Genomic DNA, 23,331 nt, shown 5'->3' on the forward strand with positions numbered 1-23,331 from the left:
GGCTGACACCTCCACACCCAGCCCCCAGGGCTTGACTCACTTCAAAGGGTGATAACTTCACACCCCAGCCACCAGGGCTTGACTCACTTCAAAGGGTGAAAACTCCACCCCCCAGCCACCCGGGCTTGGCTCACTTCAAAGGGTGACAAATCCACCCCCCAGCCACCAGGGCTTGACTCACTTCAAAGGGTGATAACTTCACACCCCAGCCCCCAGGGCTTGACTCACTTCAAAGGGTGATATCTCCACAACCAGCCCCTAGGGATTGACTCACTTCAAAGGCTGACACCTCCACACCCAGCCACCAGGGCTTGACTCACTTCAAAGGGTGATAACTACACACCCAGCCACCAGGGCTTGACTCACTTCAAAGGGTGACAAATCCACACACCAGCCCCCAGGGCTTGACTCACTTCAAAGTGTGACAAATCCACCCCTCAGCCACCAGGGCTTGACTCACTTCAAAGGGTGATAACTACACACTCAGCCACCAGGGCTTGACTCACTTCAAAGGGTGACAAATCCACACACCAGCCCCCAGGGCTTGACTCACTTCAAAGGGTGACAAATCCACCCCTCAGCCACCAGGGCTTGACTCACTTCAAAGGGTGACAACTCCACCCCCCAGCCACCAGGGCTTGACTCACTTCAAACTCCACACACCAGCCACCAGGGCTTGACTCACTTCAAACTCCACACACCAGTCACCAGGGCCTGACTCAATTCAAAGGGTGATAACTCCACACCCCAGCCACCAGGACTTGACTCACTTCAAAGGGTGACAACTCCACCCCCCAGCCACCAGGGCTTGACTCACTTCAAAGGGTGACAAATCCACCCCCTTCAAACTCCAAACACCAGCCACCTGGGCTTGACTCATTTCAAAGGGTGATAACTTCACACCCCAGCCACCAGGGCTTGACTCACTTCAAAGGGTGACAATTCCACACACCAGCCCCCAGGGCTTGACTCACTTCAAAGGGTGATAACTCCACACCCAGCCACCAGGGCTTGATTCACTTCAAAGGGTGATAACTCCACCCCCCAGCCACCAGGGCTTGACTCACTTCAAAGAGTGATAACTCCAACCCAGCCAACAGGGCTTGACTCACTTCAAAGGGTGATAACTCCACCCCCCAGCCACCAGGGCTTGGCTCACTTCAAAGGGTGATAACTCCACCCCCCAGCCACCAGGGCTTGACTCACTTAAAACTCCACACCCCAGCCACCATGGCTTGACTCACTTCAAAGGGTGATAACTCCACACCCCAGCCACCAGGGCTTGACTCACTTCAAAGGGTGACAACTCCACCCCCCAGCCACCAGGGCTTGGCTCACTTCAAAGGGTGATAACTTCACACCCCAGCCATCAGGGCTTCACTCACTTCAAAGGGTGACAATTCCACACACCAGCCCCCAGGGCTTGACTCACTTCAAACTACACACACCAGCCACCAGGGCTTGACTCAGTTCAAAGGGTGATATCTCCACACCCAGCACCTAGGGCTTGACTCACTTCAAAGGCTGATACCTCTACACCCAGCTACCAGGGCTTGACTCACTTCAAAAGGTGATAACTCCACACCCAGCCACCAGGGTTTGACTCACTTCAAAGGGTGATAACTCCACCCCCCAACCACTAGGGCTTGAATCACTTCAAAGGGTGATAACTTCACACCCCAGCCACCAGGGCTTGACTCACTTTAAAGGGTGATAACTCCACCCCCCAGCCACCAGGGCTTGACTCACTTCAAAGGGTGATAACTTCACACCACAGCCACCAGGGCTTGACTCACTTCAAAGGGTGACAATTCCACACACCAGCCCCCAGGGCTTGACTCACTTCAAACTACACACACCAGCCACCAGGGTTTGACTCACTTCAAAGGGTGATATCTCCACACCCAGCACCTAGGGCTTGACTCACTTCAAAGGGTGATAACTTCACACCCAAGCCAACAGGGCTTGACTCACTTCAAAGGGTGATAACTCCACCCCCTAGCCACCAGGGCTTGACTCACTTCAAAGGGTGATAACTTCACACCCCAGCCACCAGGGCTTGACTCACTTCAAAGGGTGACAATTCCACACACCAGCCCCCAGGGCTTGACTCACTTCAAACTACACACACCAGCCACCAGGGCTTGACTCACTTCAAAGGGTGATATGTCCACACCCAGCACCTAGGGCTTGACTCACTTCAAAGGCTGATACCTCCACACCCAGCTACCACGGCTTGACTCACTTCAAAAGGTGATAACTCCACACCCAGCCACCAGGGCTTGACTCACTTCAAAGGGTGATAACTCCACCCCCCAGCCACCAAGGCTTGACTCACTTCAAAAGGTGATAACTCCAACCCAGCCACCAGGGCTTGACTCACTTCAAAGGGTGATAACTCCACACCCCAGCCACCAGGGCTTGACTCACTTCAAACTCCACACACCAGCCATCAGGGCTTGACTCACTTCAAAGGGTGATAACTTCACACCCAGCCACCAGGGCTTGACTCACTTCAAAGGGTGATAACTCCACACCCCAGCAACAAGGGCTTGACTCACTTCAAACTCCACACACCAGTCACCAGGGCTTGACTCACTTCAAAGGGTGACAATTCCACACACCAGCCCCCAGTGCTTGACTCACTTCAAATTGTGACAACTCCACCCCCCAGCCACCAGGGCTTGACTCACTTCAAACTCCACACACCAGCCACCAGGGCTTGACTCACTTCAAACTCCACACACCAGTCACCAGGGCCTGACTCAATTCAAAGGGTGACAATTCCACACACCAGCCCCCAGGGCTTGACTCACTTCAAAGGGTGACAAATCCACCCCTCAGCCACCAGGGCTTGACTCACTTCAAAGGGTGACAACTCCACCCTCCAGCCACCAGGGCTTGACTCACTTCAAACTCCACACACCAGCCACCAGGGCTTGACTAATTTTAAAGGGTGATAACTTCACACCCAGCCACCAGGGCTTGACTCACTTCAAACTCCACCCACCACCCACCAGGGCTTGACTCACTTCAAACTCCACACACCAGCCACCAGGGCTTGACTCACTTCAAAGGGTGATATCTCCACACCCAGCCCCCAGGGCTTGACTCACTTCAAAGTCTGGTACCTCCACACCCAGCCACCAGGGCTTGACCCACTTTAAAGGGTGACAACTCCACACCCGAGCCACCAGGGCTTGACTCACTTCAAAGGGTGATAACTTCACACCCAGCCACCAGGGCTTGACTCACTTCAAAGGGTGATAACTCCACACCCCAGCAACAAGGGCTTGACTCACTTCAAACTCCACACAACAGCCACCAGGGTTTGACTCACTTCAAACTCCACACACCAGTCACCAGGGCTTGACTCACTTCAAAGGGTGACAATTCCACACACCAGCCCCCAGTGCTTGACTCACTTCAAAGGGTGACAACTCCACCCCCCAGCCACCAGGGCTTGACTCACTTCAAACTCCACACACCAGCCACCAGGGCTTGACTCACTTCAAACTCCACACACCAGCCACCAGGGCTTGACTCACTTCAAACTCCACACACCAGCCACCAGGGCTTGACTCACTTCAAAGGGTGATATCTCCACACCCAGCCCCCAGGGCTTGACTCACTTCAAAGACTGGTACCTCCACACCCAGCCACCAGTGCTTGACCCACTTCAAAGGGTGACAACTCCACACCCCAGCCACCAGGGCTTGACTCACTTCAAAGGGTGATAACTCCACACCCCAGCCACCAGGGCTTGACTCACTTCAAACTCCACACCCCAGCCACCAGGGCTTGACTCACTTTAAAGGGTGATAACTCCACACCCCAGCCACAAGGGCTTGACTCACTTCAAAGGGTGAAAACTCCACCCCCCAGCCACCAGGGCTTGACTCACTTCAAAGGGTGATAACTTCACACCCCAGCCCGAGGGCTTGACTCACTTCAAAGGGTGACAATTCCACACACCAGCCAGCCCACAGGGCTTGACTCACTTCAAACTCCACACACCAGCCACCAGGGCTTGACTCACTTCAAAGGGTGATATCTTCACAACCAGACCCTAGGGTTTGACTCACTTCAAAGGCTGACACCTCCACACCCAGCCACCAGGTATTGACTCACTTCAAAGAGTGATAACTACACACCCAGCCACCAGTGCTTGATTCACTTCAAAGGGTGATAACTCCTCACCCCAGCCAGCAGGGCTTGACTCACTTCAAACTCCACACACCAGCCATCAGGGCTTGACTCACTTCAAAGGGTGATAACTTCACACCCAGCCACCAGGGCTTGACTCACTTCAAAGGGTGATAACTCCACACCCCAGCAACAAGGGCTTGACTCACTTCAAACTCCACACACCAGCCACCAGGGCTTGACTCCCTTCAAACTCCACACACCAGCCACCAGGGCTTGACTCACTTCAAAGGGTGACAATTCCACACACCAGCACCCAGAGCTTGACTCACTTCAAAGGGTGACAAATCCACCCCCCAGCCACCAGGGCTTGACTCACTTCAAAGGGTGACAACTCCACCCCGCAGACACCAGGGCTTGGCTCACTTCAAACTCCACACACCAGCCAACAGGGCTCGACTCACTTCAAAGGGTGATAACTTCACACCCAGCCACCAGGGCTTGACCCACTTCAAAGGGTGACAACTCCACACCCCAGCCACCAGGGCTTGACTCACTTCAAAGGGTGATAACTCCACACCCCAGCCACCAGGGCTTGACTCACTTCAAACTCCACACCCCAGCCACCAGGGCTTGACTCACTTCAAAGGGTGATAACTCCACACCCCAGCCACAAGGGCTTGACTCACTTCAAAGGGTGAAAACTCCACCCCCCAGCCACCAGGGCTTGACTCACTTCAAAGGGTGATAACTTCACACCCCAGCCCCCAGGGCTTGACTCACTTCAAAGGGTGACAATTCCACACACCAGCCAGCCCCCAGGGCTTGACTCACTTCAAACTCCACACACCAGCCACCAGGGCTTGACTCACTTCAAAGGGTGATATCTCCACAACCAGCCCCTAGGGTTTGACTCACTTCAAAGGCTGACACCTCCACACCCAGCCACCAGGGCTTGACTCACTTCAAAGGGTGATAACTACACACCCAGCCACCAGGGCTTGATTCACTTCAAAGGGTGATAACTCCTCACCCCAGCCAGCAGGGCTTGACTCACTTCAAACTCCACACACCAGCCATCAGGGCTTGACTCACTTCAAAGGGTGATAACTTGACACCCAGCCACCAGGGCTTGACTCACTTCAAAGGGTGATAACTCCACACCCCAGCAACAAGGGCTTGACTCACTTCAAACTCCACACACCAGCCACCAGGGCTTGACTCCCTTCAAACTCCACACACCAGCCACCAGGGCTTGACTCACTTCAAAGGGTGACAATTCCACACACCAGCACCCAGGGCTTGACTCACTTCAAAGGGTGACAAATCCACCCCCCAGCCACCAGGGCTTGACTCACTTCAAAGGGTGACAACTCCACCCCGCAGCCACCAGGGCTTGGCTCACTTCAAACTCCACACACCAGCCAACAGGGCTCGACTCACTTCAAAGGGTGATAACTTCACACCCAGCCACCAGGGCTTGACTCACTTCAAAGGGTGATAACTCCACCCCCCAGCCACCAGGGCTTGACTCATTTGAAACTCCACACCAGCCACCAGGACTTGACTCACTTCAAAGGGTGATAACTCCACACCCCAACCACCAGGGCTTGACTCAGTTCAAAGGGTGATATCTCCACACTCAGCCCCCAGGCCTTGACTCACTTCTAAGGCTGATACCTCCACACCCAGCCACCAGGGCTTGACTCACTTCAAAGGCTGACAACTCCACACCCAGCCACCAGGGCTTGACTCACTTCAAAGGGTGATAACTCCACACCCCAGTCACCAGGGCTTGACTCACTTCAAAGGGTGACAAATCCACCCCCCAGCCACCAGGGCTTGACTCACTTCAAACTCCAAACACCAGCCACCAGGGCTTGACTCACTTCAAAGGGTGATAACTTCACACCCCAGCCACCAGGGCTTGACTCACTTCAAAGGGTGACAATTACACACACCAGCCCCCAGGGCTTGATTCACTTCAAAGGGTGATAACTCCTGCCACCAGGGCTTGACTCACTTCAAAGAGTGATAACTCCAGCCCCCAGCCACCAGGGCTTGGCTCACTTCAAAGGGTGACAACTCCACACCCCAGCCACCATGGCTTGACTCACTTAAAACTCCACACCCCAGCCACCAGGGCTTGACTCACTTCAAAGGGTGATAACTTCACACCCCAGCCACCAGGACTTGACTCATTTCAAAGGGTGATAACTCCACACCCAGCCACTAGGGCTTGACTCACTTCAAAGGGTGATAACTCCATCCCCCAGCCACCAGGGCTTGACTCACTTCAAAGGGTGATAACTCCAACCCAGCCACCAGGGCTTGACTCACTTCAAAAGGTGATAACTCCACACCCAGCCACCAGGGATTGACTCACTTCAAAGGGTGATAACTCCACCCCCCAGCCACCAGGGCTTGACTCACTTCAAAGGGTGATAACTCCAACCCAGCCACCAGGGCTTGACTCACTTCAAAGGGTGATAACTCCACCCCCAGCCACCAGAGCTTGGCTCACTTCAAAGGGTGACAACTCCAACCCAGCTACCAGGGCTTGACTCACTTCAAAGGGTGATAACTCCACACCCCAGCCACCAGGGCTTGACTCACTTCAAACTCCACACACCAGCCATCAGGGCTTGACTCACTTCAAAGGGTGATAACTTCACACCCAGCCACCAGGGCTTGACTCACTTCAAAGGGCGATAACTCCACAACCCAGCAACAAGGGCTTGACTCACTTCAAACTCCACACAACAGCCACCAGGGCTTGACTTACTTCAAACTCCACACACCAGTCACCAGGGCTTGACTCACTTCAAACTCCACACACCAGCCACCAGGGCTTGACTCACTTCAAAGGGTGATATCTCCACACCCAGCCCCTAGGGCTTGACTCACTTCAAAGGCTGAGACCTCCACACCCAGCTACCAGGGCTTGACTCACTTCAAAAGCTGATAACTCCACACCCAGCCACCAGGGCTTGACTCACTTCAAAGGGTGATAACTCCACCCCCTAGCCACCAGGGCTTGACTCACTTCAAAGGGTGATAACTCCAACCCAGCCACCAGGGCTTGACTCACTTCAAAGGGTGATAACTCCACACCCCAGCCACCAGGGCTTGACTCACTTCAAACTCCACACACCAGCCATCAGGGCTTGACTCACTTCAAAGGGTGATAACTTCAAACCCAGCCACCAGGGCTTGACTCACTTCAAAGGGTGATAACTCCACACCCCAGCAACAAGGGCTTGACTCACTTCAAACTCCACACAACAGCCACCAGGGCTTGACTCACTTCAAACTCCGCACACCAGTCACCAGGGCTTGACTCACTTCAAAGGGTGACAATTCCACACACCAGCCCCCAGTGCTTGACTCACTTCAAAGGGTGACAACTCCACCCCCCAGCCACTAGGGCTTGACTAATTTCAAACTCCACACACCAGCCACCAGGGCTTGACTCACTTCAAACTCCACACACCAGTCACCAGGGCCTGACTCAATTCAAAGGGTGACAATTCCACACACCAGCACCCAGGGCATGACTCACTTCAAAGCGTGACAAATCCACCCCTCAGCCACCAGGGCTTGACTCACTTCAAAGGGTGACAACTCCACCCCCCAGCCACCAGGGCTTGACTCACTTCAAACTCCACACACCAGCCACCAGGGCTTGACTAATTTCAAAGGGTGATAACTCCACACACCAGCCACCAGGGCTTGACTCACTTCAAACTCCACACACCAACCACCAAGGCTTGACTCACTTCAAAGGGTGACAACTCCACACCCAGCCACCAGGGCTTGACTCACTTCAAAGGGTGATAACTCCACACCCAGCTCCCAGGGCTTGAGTCACTTCAAAGACTGGTACCTCCACATCCATCCACCAGGGTTTGACCCACTTCAAAGGGTGATAACTCCAACCCAGCCAACAGGGCTTGACTCACTTCAAAGGGTGATAACTCCACACCCCAACCACCAGAGCTTGACTCACTTCAAACTCCACACCCCAGCCACCAGGGCTTGACTCACTTCAAAGGCTGACACCTCCACACCCAGCCCCCGGGCTTGGCTCACTTCAAAGGGTGACAAATCCACCCCCCAGCCACCAGGGCTTGACTCACTTCAAAGGGTGATAACTTCACACCCCAGCCCCCAGGGCTTGACTCACTTCAAAGGGTGATATCTCCACAACCAGCCCCTAGGGATTGACTCACTTCAAAGGCTGACACCTCCACACCCAGCCACCAGGGCTTGACTCACTTCAAAGGGTGATAACTACACACCCAGCCACCAGGGCTTGACTCACTTCAAAGGGTGACAAATCCACACACCAGCCCCCAGGGCTTGACTCACTTCAAAGGGTGACAAATCCACCCCTCAGCCACCAGGGCTTGACTCACTTCAAAGGGTGACAACTCCACCCCCCAGCCACCAGGGCTTGACTCACTTCAAACTCCACACACCAGCCACCAGGGCTTGACTCACTTCAAACTCCACACACCAGTCACCAGGGCCTGACTCAATTCAAAGGGTGATAACTCCACACCCCAGCCACCAGGACTTGACTCACTTCAAAGGGTGACAACTCCACCCCCCAGCCACCAGGGCTTGACTCACTTCAAAGGGTGACAAATCCACCCCCCAGCTACCAGTGCTTGACTCACTTCAAACTCCAAACACCAGCCACCTGGGCTTGACTCACTTCAAAGGGTGATAACTTCACACCCCAGCCACCAGGGCTTGACTCACTTCAAAGGGTGACAATTCCACACACCAGCCCCCAGGGCTTGACTCACTTCAAAGGGTGATAACTCCACACCCAGCCACCAGGGCTTGATTCACTTCAAAGGGTGATAACTCCACCCCCCAGCCACCAGGGCTTGACTCACTTCAAAGAGTGATAACTCCAACCCAGCCAACAGGGCTTGACTCACTTCAAAGGGTGATAACTCCACCCCCCAGCCCCCAGGGCTTGGCTCACTTCAAAGGGTGATAACTCCACCCCCCAGCCACCAGGGCTTGACTCACTTAAAACTCCACACCCCAGCCACCATGGCTTGACTCACTTCAAAGGGTGATAACTCCACACCCCAGCCCCCAGGGCTTGACTCACTTCAAAGGGTGACAACTCCACCCCCCAGCCACCAGGGCTTGGCTCACTTCAAAGGGTGATAACTTCACACACCAGCCCCCAGGGCTTGACTCACTTCAAACTACACACACCAGCCACCAGGGCTTGACTCAGTTCAAAGGGTGATATCTCCACACCCAGCACCTAGGGCTTGACTCACTTCAAAGGCTGATACCTCTACACCCAGCTACCAGGGCTTGACTCACTTCAAAAGGTGATAACTCCACACCCAGCCACCAGGGCTTGACTCACTTCAAAGGGTGATAACTCCACCCCCCAACCACTAGGGCTTGAATCACTTCAAAGGGTGATAACTTCACACCCCAGCCACCAGGGCTTGACTCACTTTAAAGGGTGATAATTCCACCCCCCAGCCACCAGGGCTTGACTCACTTCAAAGGGTGATAACTTCACACCACAGCCACCAGGGCTTGACTCACTTCAAAGGGTGACAATTCCACACACCAGCCCCCAGGGCTTGACTCACTTCAAACTACACACACCAGCCACCAGGGCTTGACTCACTTCAAAGGGTGATATCTCCACACCCAGCACCTAGGGCTTGACTCACTTCAAAGGGTGATAACTTCACACCCCAGCCACCAGGGCTTGACTCACTTCAAAGGGTGATATCTCCACAACCAGCCCCTAGGGATTGACTCACTTCAAAGGCTGACACCTCCACACCCAGCCACCAGGGCTTGACTCACTTCAAAGGGTGATAACTACACACCCAGCCACCAGGGCTTGACTCACTTCAAAGGGTGACAAATCCACACACCAGCCCCCAGGGCTTGACTCACTTCAAAGGGTGACAAATCCACCCCTCAGCCACCAGGGCTTGACTCACTTCAAAGGGTGACAACTCCACCCTCCAGCCACCAGGGCTTGACTCACTTCAAACTCCACACACCAGCCACCAGGGCTTGACTCACTTCAAACTCCACACACCAGTCACCAGGGCCTGACTCAATTCAAAGGGTGATAACTCCACACCCCAGCCACCAGGACTTGACTCACTTCAAAGGGTGACACCTCCACCCCCCAGCTACCAGGGCTTGACTCACTTCAAAGGGTGACAAATCCACCCCCCAGCTACCAGGGCTTGACTCACTTCAAACTCCAAACACCAGCCACCTGGGCTTGACTCACTTCAAAGGGTGATAACTTCACACCCCAGCCACCAAGGCTTGACTCACTTCAAAGGGTGACAATTCCACACACCAGCCCCCAGGGCTTGACTCACTTCAAAGGGTGATAACTCCACACCCAGCCACCAGGGCTTGATTCACTTCAAAGGGTGATAACTCCACCCCCCAGCCACCAGGGCTTGACTCACTTCAAAGAGTGATAACTCCAACCCAGCCAACAGGGCTTGACTCACTTCAAAGGGTGATAACTCCACCCCCCAGCCACCAGGGCTTGGCTCACTTCAAAGGGTGATAACTCCACCCCCCAGCCACCAGGGCTTGACTCACTTAAAACTCCACACCCCAGCCACCATGGCTTGACTCACTTCAAAGGGTGATAACTCCACACCCCAGCCCCCAGGGCTTGACTCACTTCAAAGGGTGACAACTCCACCCCCCAGCCACCAGGGCCTGGCTCACTTCAAAGGGTGATAACTTCACACCCCAGCCATCAGGGCTTCACTCACTTCAAAGGGTGACAATTCCACATACCAGCCCCCAGGGCTTGACTCACTTCAAACTACACACACCAGCCACCAGGGCTTGACTCAGTTCAAAGGGTGATATCTCCACACCCAGCACCTAGGGCTTGACTCACTTCAAAGGCTGATACCTCTACACCCAGCTACCAGGGCTTGACTCACTTCAAAAGGTGATAACTCCACACCCAGCCACCAGGGCTTGACTCACTTCAAAGGGTGATAACTCCACCCCCCAACCACTAGGGCTTGAATCACTTCAAAGGGTGATAACTTCACACCCCAGCCACCAGGGCTTGACTCACTTTAAAGGGTGATAATTCCACCCCCCAGCCACCAGGGCTTGACTCACTTCAAAGGGTGACAAATCCACCCCTCAGCCACCAGGGCTTGACTCACTTCAAAGGGTGACAACTCCACCCCCCAGCCACCAGGGCTTGACTCACTTCAAACTCCACACACCAGCCACCAGGGCTTGACTCACTTCAAAGGCTGATACCTCTACACCCAGCTACCAGGGCTTGACTCACTTCAAAAGGTGATACCTCTACACCCAGCTACCAGGGCTTGACTCACTTCAAAAGGTGATAACTCCACACCCAGCCACCAGGGCTTGACTCACTTCAAAGGGTGATAACTCCACCCCCCAACCACTAGGGCTTGAATCACTTCAAAGGGTGATAACTTCACACCCCAGCCACCAGGGCTTGACTCACTTTAAAGGGTGATAATTCCACCCCCCAGCCACCAGGGCTTGACTCACTTCAAAGGGTGATAACGTCACACCACAGCCACCAGGGCTTGACTCACTTCAAAGGGTGACAATTCCACACACCAGCCCCCAGGGCTTGACTCACTTCAAACTACACACACCAGCCACCAGGGCTTGACTCACTTCAAAGGGTGATATCTCCACACCCAGCACCTAGGGCTTGACTCACTTCAAAGGGTGATAACTTCACACCCCAGCCACCAGGGCTTGACTCACTTCAAAGGGTGATAACTCCACCCCCCAGCCACCAGGGCTTGACTCACTTCAAAGGGTGATAACTTCACACCCCAGCCACCAGGGCTTGACTCACTTCAAAGGGTGACAATTCCACACACCAGCCCCCAGGGCTTGACTCACTTCAAACTACACACACCAGCCACCAGGGCTTGACTCACTTCAAAGGGTGATATCTCCACACCCAGCACCTAGGGCTTGACTCACTTCAAAGGGTGATACCTCCACACCCAGCTACCACGGCTTGACTCACTTCAAAAGGTGATAACTCCACACCCAGCCACCAGGGCTTGACTCACTTCAAAGGGTGATAACTCCACCCCCCAGCCACCAGGGCTTGACTCACTTCAAAGGGTGATAACTCCAACCCAGCCACTAGGGCTTGACTCACTTCAAAGGGTGATAACTTCACACCCCAGCCACCAGGGCTTGACTCACTTCAAACTCCACACACCAGCCATCAGGGCTTGACTCACTTCAAAGGGTGATAACTTCACACCCAGCCACCAGGGCTTGACTCACTTCAAAGGGTGATAACTCCACACCCCAGCAACAAGGTCTTGACTCACTTCAAACTCCACACAACAGCCACCAGGGCTTGACTCACTTCAAACTCCACACACCAGTCACCAGGGCTTGACTCACTTCAAAGGGTGACAATTCCACACACCAGCCCCCAGTGCTTGACTCACTTCAAAGGGTGACAACTCCACCCCCCAGCCACAAGGGCTTGACTCACTTCAAACTCCACACACCAGCCACCAGGGCTTGACTCACTTCAAACTCCACACACCAGTCACCAGGGCCTGACTCAATTCAAAGGGTGACAATTCCACACACCAGCCCCCAGGGCTTGACTCACTTCAACGGGTGACAAATCCACCCCTCACCCCCCAGGGCTTGACTCACTTCAAAGGTTGACAACTCCACCCCCCAGCCACCAGGGCTTGACTCACTTCAAACTCCACACACCAGCCACCAGGGCTTGACTAATTTTAAAGGGTGATAACTTCACACCCAGCCACCAGGGCTTGACTCACTTCAAACTCCACACACCACCCACCAGGGCTTGACTCACTTCAAACTCCACACACCAGCCACCAGGGCTTGACTCACTTCAAAGGGTGATATCTCCACACCCAGCCCCCAGGGCTTGACTCACTTCAAAGTCTGGTACCTCCACACCCAGCCACCAGGGCTTGACCCACTTTAAAGGGTGACAACTCCACACCCGAGCCACCAGGGCTTGACCCACTTCAAAGGGTGATAACTTCACACCCAGCCACCAGGGCTTGACTCACTTCAAAGGGTGATAACTCCACACCCCAGCAACAAGGGCTTGACTCACTTCAAACTCCACACAACAGCCACCAGGGTTTGACTCACTTCAAACTCCACACACCAGTCACCAGGGCTTGACTCACTTCAAAGGGTGACAATTCCACACACCAGCCCCCAGTGCTTGACTCACTTCAAAGGGTGATAACTCCACCCCCTAGCCACCAGGGCTTGACTCACTTCAAAGGGTGATAACTCCAACCCAGCCACCAGGGCTTGACTCACTTCAAAGGGTGATAACTCCACACCCCAGCCACCAGGGCTTGACTCACTTCAAACTCCACACACCAGCCATCAGAGCTTGACTCACTTCAAAGGGTGATAACTTCACACCCAGCCACCAGGGCTTGACTCACTTCAAAGGGTGATAACTCCACACCCCAGCAACAAGGGCTTGACTCACTTCAAACTCCACACAACAGCCACCAGGGCTTGACTCACTTCAAACTCCACACACCAGTCACCAGGGCTTGACTCACTTCAAAGGGTGACAATTCCACACACCAGCCCCCAGTGCTTGACTCACTTCAAAGGGTGACAACTCCACCCCCCAGCCACTAGGGCTTGACTCATTTCAAACTCCACACACCAGCCACCAGGGCTTGACTCACAACAAACTCCACACACCAGTCACCAGGGCCTGACTCAATTCAAAGGGTGACAATTCCACACACCAGCCCCCAGGGCATGACTCACTTCAAAGCGTGACAAATCCACCCCTCAGCCACCAGGGCTTGACTCACTTCAAAGGGTGACAACTCCACCCCCCAGCCACCAGGGCTTGACTCACTTCAAACTCCACACACCAGCCACCAGGGCTTGACTAATTTCAAAGGGTGATAACTTCACACCCAGCCACCAGGGCTTGACTCACTTCAAACTCCACACACCAGCCACCAGGGCTTGACTCACTTCAAACTCCACACACCAACCACCAAGGCTTGACTCACTTCAAAGGGTGACAACTCCACACCCAGCCACCAAGGCTTGACTCACTTCAAAGGGTGATAACTCCACACCCAGCCCCCAGGGCTTGACTCACTTCAAAGACTGGTACCTCCACATCCAGCCACCAGGGTTTGACCCACTTCAAAGGGTGATAACTCCAACCCAGCCAACAGGGCTTGACTCACTTCAAAGGGTGATAACTCCACACCCCAACCACCAGAGCTTGACTCACTTCAAACTCCACACCCCAGCCACCAGGGCTTGACTCACTTCAAAGGCTGACACCTCCACACCCAGCCCCCAGGGCTTGACTCACTTCAAAGGGTGATAACTTCACACCCCAGCCACCAGGGCTTGACTCACTTCAAAGGGTGAAAACTCCACCCCCCAGCCACCCGGGCTTGGCTCACTTTAAAGGGTGACAAATCCACCCCCCAGCCACCAGGGCTTGACTCACTTCAAAGGGTGATAACTTCACACCCCAGCCCCCAGGGCTTGACTCACTTCAAAGGGTGATATCTCCACAACCAGCCCCTAGGGATTGACTCACTTCAAAGGCTGACACCTCCACACCCAGCCACCAGGGCTTGACTCACTTCAAAGGGTGATAACTACACACCCAGGCACCAGGGCTTGACTCACTTCAAAGGGTGACAAATCCACACACCAGCCCCCAGGGCTTGACTCACTTCAAAGTGTGACAAATCCACCCCTCAGCCACCAGGGCTTGACTCACTTCAAAGGGTGATAACTACACACTCAGCCACCAGGGCTTGACTCACTTCAAAGGGTGACAAATCCACACACCAGCCCCCAGGGCTTGACTCACTTCAAAGGGTGACAAATCCACCCCTCAGCCACCAGGGCTTGACTCACTTCAAAGGGTGACAACTCCACCCCCCAGCCACCAGGGCTTGACTCACTTCAAACTCCACACACCAGCCACCAGGGCTTGACTCACTTCAAACTCCACACACCAGTCACCAGGGCCTGACTCAATTCAAAGGGTGATAACTCCACACCCCAGCCACCAGGACTTGACTCACTTCAAAGGGTGACAACTCCACCCCCCAGCCACCAGGGCTTGACTCACTTCAAAGGGTGACAAATCCACCCCCCAGCTACCAGGGCTTGACTCACTTCAAACTCCAAACACCAGCCACCTGGGCTTGACTCATTTCAAAGGGTGATAACTTCACACCCCAGCCACCAGGGCTTGACTCACTTCAAAGGGTGACAATTCCACACACCAGCCCCCAGGGCTTGACTCACTTCAAAGGGTGATAACTCCACACCCAGCCACCAGGGCTTGATTCACTTCAAAGGGTGATAACTCCACCCCCCAGCCACCAGGGCTTGACTCACTTCAAAGAGTGATAACTCCAACCCAGCCAACAGGGCTTGACTCACTTCAAAGGGTGATAACTCCACCCCCCAGCCACCAGGGCTTGGCTCACTTCAAAGGGTGATAACTCCACCCCCCAGCCACCAGGGCTTGACTCACTTAAAACTCCACACCCCAGCCACCATGGCTTGACTCACTTCAAAGGGTGATAACTCCACACCCCAGCCACCAGGGCTTGACTCACTTCAAAGGGTGACAACTCCACCCCCCAGCCACCAGGGCTTGGCTCACTTCAAAGGGTGATAACTTCACACCCCAGCCATCAGGGCTTCACTCACTTCAAAGGGTGACAATTCCACACACCAGCCCCCAGGGCTTGACTCACTTCAAACTACACACACCAGCCACCAGGGCTTGACTCAGTTCAAAGGGTGATATCTCCACACCCAGCACCTAGGGCTTGACTCACTTCAAAGGCTGATACCTCTACACTCAGCTACCAGGGCTTGACTCACTTCAAAAGGTGATAACTCCACACCCAGCCACCAGGGTTTGACTCACTTCAAAGGGTGATAACTCCACCCCCCAACCACTAGGGCTTGAATCACTTCAAAGGGTGATAACTTCACACCCCAGCCACCAGGGCTTGACTCACTTTAAAGGGTGATAACTCCACCCCCCAGCCACCAGGGCTTGACTCACTTCAAAGGGTGATAACTTCACACCACAGCCACCAGGGCTTGACTCACTTCAAAGGGTGACAATTCCACACACCAGCCCCCAGGGCTTGACTCACTTCAAACTACACACACCAGCCACCAGGGTTTGACTCACTTCAAAGGGTGATATCTCCACACCCAGCACCTAGGGCTTGACTCACTTCAAAGGGTGATAACTTCACACCCAAGCCACCAGGGCTTGACTCACTTCAAAGGGTGATAACTCCACCCCCTAGCCACCAGGGCTTGACTCACTTCAAAGGGTGATAACTTCACACCCCAGCCACCAGGGCTTGACTCACTTCAAAGGGTGACAATTCCACACACCAGCCCCCAGGGCTTGACTCACTTCAAACTACACACACCAGCCACCAGGGCTTGACTCACTTCAAAGGGTGATATGTCCACACCCAGCACCTAGGGCTTGACTCACTTCAAAGGCTGATACCTCCACACCCAGCTACCACGGCTTGACTCACTTCAAAAGGTGATAACTCCACACCCAGCCACCAGGGCTTGACTCACTTCAAAGGGTGATAACTCCACCCCCCAGCCACCAAGGCTTGACTCACTTCAAAAGGTGATAACTCCAACCCAGCCACCAGGGCTTGACTCACTTCAAAGGGTGATAACTCCACACCCCAGCCACCAGGGCTTGACTCACTTCAAACTCCACACACCAGCCATCAGGGCTTGACTCACTTCAAAGGGTGATAACTTCACACCCAGCCACCAGGGCTTGACTCACTTCAAAGGGTGATAACTCCACACCCCAGCAACAAGGGCTTGACTCACTTCAAACTCCACACACCAGTCACCAGGGCTTGACTCACTTCAAAGGGTGACAATTCCACACACCAGCCCCCAGTGCTTGACTCACTTCAAATTGTGACAACTCCACCCCCCAGCCACCAGGGCTTGACTCACTTCAAACTCCACACACCAGCCACCAGGGCTTGACTCACTTCAAACTCCACACACCAGTCACCAGGGCCTGACTCAATTCAAAGGGTGACAATTCCACACACCAGCCCCCAGGGCTTGACTCACTTCAAAGGGTGACAAATCCACCCCTCAGCCACCAGGGCTTGACTCACTTCAAAGGGTGACAACTCCACCCTCCAGCCACCAGGGCTTGACTCACTTCAAACTCCACACACCAGCCACCAGGGCTTGACTAATTTTAAAGGGTGATAACTTCACACCCAGCCACCAGGGCTTGACTCACTTCAAACTCCACCCACCACCCACCAGGGCTTGACTCACTTCAAACTCCACACACCAGCCACCAGGGCTTGACTCACTTCAAAGGGTGATATCTCCACACCCAGCCCCCAGGGCTTGACTCACTTCAAAGTCTGGTACCTCCACACCCAGCCACCAGGGCTTGACCCACTTTAAAGGGTGACAACTCCACACCCGAGCCACCAGGGCTTGACTCACTTCAAAGGGTGATAACTTCACACCCAGCCACCAGGGCTTGACTCACTTCAAAGGGTGATAACTCCACACCCCAGCAACAAGGGCTTGACTCACTTCAAACTCCACACAACAGCCACCAGGGTTTGACTCACTTCAAACTCCACACACCAGTCACCAGGGCTTGACTCACTTCAAAGGGTGACAATTCCACACACCAGCCCCCAGTGCTTGACTCACTTCAAAGGGTGACAACTCCACCCCCCAGCCACCAGGGCTTGACTCACTTCAAACTCCACACACCAGCCACCAGGGCTTGACTCACTTCAAACTCCACACACCAGCCACCAGGGCTTGACTCACTTCAAACTCCACACACCAGCCACCAGGGCTTGACTCACTTCAAAGGGTGATATCTCCACACCCAGCCCCCAGGGCTTGACTCACTTCAAAGACTGGTACCTCCACACCCAGCCACCAGTGCTTGACCCACTTCAAAGGGTGACAACTCCACACCCCAGCCACCAGGGCTTGACTCACTTCAAAGGGTGATAACTCCACACCCCAGCCACCAGGGCTTGACTCACTTCAAACTCCACACCCCAGCCACCAGGGCTTGACTCACTTTAAAGGGTGATAACTCCACACCCCAGCCACAAGGGCTTGACTCACTTCAAAGGGTGAAAACTCCACCCCCCAGCCACCAGGGCTTGACTCACTTCAAAGGGTGATAACTTCACACCCCAGCCCGAGGGCTTGACTCACTTCAAAGGGTGACAATTCCACACACCAGCCAGCCCACAGGGCTTGACTCACTTCAAACTCCACACACCAGCCACCAGGGCTTGACTCACTTCAAAGGGTGATATCTTCACAACCAGCCCCTAGGGTTTGACTCACTTCAAAGGCTGACACCTCCACACCCAGCCACCAGGTATTGACTCACTTCAAAGAGTGATAACTACACACCCAGCCACCAGTGCTTGATTCACTTCAAAGGGTGATAACTCCTCACCCCAGCCAGCAGGGCTTGACTCACTTCAAACTCCACACACCAGCCATCAGGGCTTGACTCACTTCAAAGGGTGATAACTTCACACCCAGCCACCAGGGCTTGACTCACTTCAAAGGGTGATAACTCCACACCCCAGCAACAAGGGCTTGACTCACTTCAAACTCCACACACCAGCCACCAGGGCTTGACTCCCTTCAAACTCCACACACCAGCCACCAGGGCTTGACTCACTTCAAAGGGTGACAATTCCACACACCAGCACCCAGAGCTTGACTCACTTCAAAGGGTGACAAATCCACCCCCCAGCCACCAGGGCTTGACTCACTTCAAAGGGTGACAACTCCACCCCGCAGACACCAGGGCTTGGCTCACTTCAAACTCCACACACCAGCCAACAGGGCTCGACTCACTTCAAAGGGTGATAACTTCACACCCAGCCACCAGGGCTTGACCCACTTCAAAGGGTGACAACTCCACACCCCAGCCACCAGGGCTTGACTCACTTCAAAGGGTGATAACTCCACACCCCAGCCACCAGGGCTTGACTCACTTCAAACTCCACACCCCAGCCACCAGGGCTTGACTCACTTCAAAGGGTGATAACTCCACACCCCAGTCACAAGGGCTTGACTCACTTCAAAGGGTGAAAACTCCACCCCCCAGCCACCAGGGCTTGACTCACTTCAAAGGGTGATAACTTCACACCCCAGCCCCCAGGGCTTGACTCACTTCAAAGGGTGACAATTCCACACACCAGCCAGCCCCCAGGGCTTGACTCACTTCAAACTCCACACACCAGCCACCAGGGCTTGACTCACTTCAAAGGGTGATATCTCCACAACCAGCCCCTAGGGTTTGACTCACTTCAAAGGCTGACACCTCCACACCCAGCCACCAGGGCTTGACTCACTTCAAAGGGTGATAACTACACACCCAGCCACCAGGGCTTGATTCACTTCAAAGGGTGATAACTCCTCACCCCAGCCAGCAGGGCTTGACTCACTTCAAACTCCACACACCAGCCATCAGGGCTTGACTCACTTCAAAGGGTGATAACTTCACACCCAGCCACCAGGGCTTGACTCACTTCAAAGGGTGATAACTCCACACCCCAGCAACAAGGGCTTGACTCACTTCAAACTCCACACACCAGCCACCAGGGCTTGACTCCCTTCAAACTCCACACACCAGCCACCAGGGCTTGACTCACTTCAAAGGGTGACAATTCCACACACCAGCACCCAGGGCTTGACTCACTTCAAAGGGTGACAAATCCACCCCCCAGCCACCAGGGCTTGACTCACTTCAAAGGGTGACAACTCCACCCCGCAGCCACCAGGGCTTGGCTCACTTCAAACTCCACACACCAGCCAACAGGGCTCGACTCACTTCAAAGGGTGATAACTTCACACCCAGCCACCAGGGCTTGACTCACTTCAAAGGGTGATAACTCCACCCCCCAGCCACCAGGGCTTGACTCATTTGAAACTCCACACCAGCCACCAGGACTTGACTCACTTCAAAGGGTGATAACTCCACACCCCAACCACCAGGGCTTGACTCAGTTCAAAGGGTGATATCTCCACACTCAGCCCCCAGGCCTTGACTCACTTCTAAGGCTGATACCTCCACACCCAGCCACCAGGGCTTGACTCACTTCAAAGGCTGACAACTCCACACCCAGCCACCAGGGCTTGACTCACTTCAAAGGGTGATAACTCCACACCCCAGTCACCAGGGCTTGACTCACTTCAAAGGGTGACAAATCCACCCCCCAGCCACCAGGGCTTGACTCACTTCAAACTCCAAACACCAGCCACCAGGGCTTGACTCACTTCAAAGGGTGATAACTTCACACCCCAGCCACCAGGGCTTGACTCACTTCAAAGGGTGACAATTACACACACCAGCCCCCAGGGCTTGATTCACTTCAAAGGGTGATAACTCCTGCCACCAGGGCTTGACTCACTTCAAAGAGTGATAACTCCAGCCCCCAGCCACCAGGGCTTGGCTCACCTCAAAGGGTGACAACTCCACACCCCAGCCACCATGGCTTGACTCACTTAAAACTCCACACCCCAGCCACCAGGGCTTGACTCACTTCAAAGGGTGATAACTTCACACCCCAGCCACCAGGACTTGACTCATTTCAAAGGGTGATAACTCCACACCCAGCCACTAGGGCTTGACTCACTTCAAAGGGTGATAACTCCATCCCCCAGCCACCAGGGCTTGACTCACTTCAAAGGGTGATAACTCCAACCCAGCCACCAGGGCTTGACTCACTTCAAAAGGTGATAACTCCACACCCAGCCACCAGGGATTGACTCACTTCAAAGGGTGATAACTCCACCCCCCAGCCACCAGGGCTTGACTCACTTCAAAGGGTGATAACTCCAACCCAGCCACCAGGGCTTGACTCACTTCAAAGGGTGATAACTCCACCCCCAGCCACCAGAGCTTGGCTCACTTCAAAGGGTGACAACTCCAACCCAGCTACCAGGGCTTGACTCACTTCAAAGGGTGATAACTCCACACCCCAGCCACCAGGGCTTGACTCACTTCAAACTCCACACACCAGCCATCAGGGCTTGATTCACTTCAAAGGGTGATAACTTCACACCCAGCCACCAGGGCTTGACTCACTTCAAAGGGCGATAACTCCACAACCCAGCAACAAGGGCTTGACTCACTTCAAACTCCACACAACAGCCACCAGGGCTTGACTTACTTCAAACTCCACACACCAGTCACCAGGGCTTGACTCACTTCAAACTCCACACACCAGCCATCAGTGCTTGACTCACTTCAAAGGGTGATAACTTCACACCCAGCCACCAGGGCTTGACTCACTTCAAAGGGTGATAACTCCACACCCCAGCCACCAGGGCTTGACTCACTTCAAAGGGTGATAACTCCAACCCAGCCACCAGGGCTTGACTCACTTCAAAGGGTGATAACTCCACACCCCAGCCACCAGGGCTTGACTCACTTCAAACTCCACACACCAGCCATCAGGGCTTGACTCACTTCAAAGGGTGATAACTTCACACCCAGCCACCAGGGCTTGACTCACTTCAAAGGGTGATAACTCCACACCCCAGCAACAAGGGCTTGACTCACTTCAAACTCCACACAACAGCCACCAGGGCTTGACTCACTTCAAACTCCACACACCAGTCACCAGGGCTTGACTCACTTCAAAGGGTGACAATTCCACACACCAGCCCCCAGTGCTTGACTCACTTCAAAGGGTGACAACTCCACCCCCCAGCCACCAGGGCTTGACTCACTTCAAACTCCACACACCAGCCACCAGGGCTTGACTCACTTCAAACTCCACACACCAGTCACCAGGGCCTGACTCAATTCAAAGGGTGACAATTTCACACACCAGCCCCCAGGGCTTGACTCACTTCAAAGGGTGACAAATCCACCCCTCAGCCACCATTGCTTGACTCACTTCAAAGGGTGACAACTCCACCCCCCAGCCACCAGGGCTTGACTCACTTCAAACTCCACACACCAGCCACCAGGGCTTGACTAATTTCAAAGGGTGATAACTTCACACCCAGCCACCAGGGCTTGACCCACTTTAAAGGGTGACAACTCCACACCCGAGCCACCAGGGCTTGACTCACTTCAAAGGGTGATAACTTCACACCCAGCCACCAGGGCTTGACTCACTTCAAAGGGTGATAACTCCACACCCCAGCAACAAGGGCTTGACTCACTTCAAACTCCACACAACAGCCACCACGGTTTGACTCACTTCCAACTCCACACACCAGTCACCAGGGCTTGACTCACTTCAAAGGGTGACAATTCCACACACCAGCCCCCAGTGCTTGACTCACTTCAAAGGGTGACAACTCCACCCCCCAGCCACCAGGGCTTGACTCACTTCAAACTCCACACACCAGCCACCAGGGCTTGACTCACTTCAAACTCCACACACCAGCCACCAGGGCTTGACTCACTTCAATCTCCACACACCAGCCACCAGGGCTTGACTCACTTCAAAGGGTGATATCTCCACACCCAGCCCCCAGGGCTTGACTCACTTCAAAGACTGGTACCTCCACACCCAGCCACCAGGGCTTGACCCACTTCAAAGGGTGACAACTCCACACCCCAGCCACCAGGGCTTGACTCACTTCAAAGGGTGATAACTCCACACCCCAGCCACCAGGGCTTGACTCACTTCAAACTCCACACCCCAGCCACCAGGGCTTGACTCACTTCAAAGGGTGATAACTCCACACCCCAGCCACAAGGGCTTGACTCACTTCAAAGGGTGAAATCTCCACCCCCCAGCCACCAGGGCTTGACTCACTTCAAAGGGTGATAACTTCACACCCCAGCCCCCAGGGCTTGACTCACTTCAAAGGGTGACAATATTACACACCAGCCAGCCCCCAGGGCTTGACTCACTTCAAACTCCACACACCAGCCACCAGGGCTTGACTCACTTCAAAGGGTGATATCTCCACAACCAGCCCCTAGGGTTTGACTCACTTCAAAGGCTGACACCTCCACACCCAGCCACCAGGTATTGACTCACTTCAAAGGGTGAT

Source organism: Pleurodeles waltl, chromosome 3_1, assembly GCF_031143425.1.
Source record: "Pleurodeles waltl isolate 20211129_DDA chromosome 3_1, aPleWal1.hap1.20221129, whole genome shotgun sequence".
Lineage (NCBI taxonomy): Eukaryota > Metazoa > Chordata > Amphibia > Caudata > Salamandridae > Pleurodeles > Pleurodeles waltl.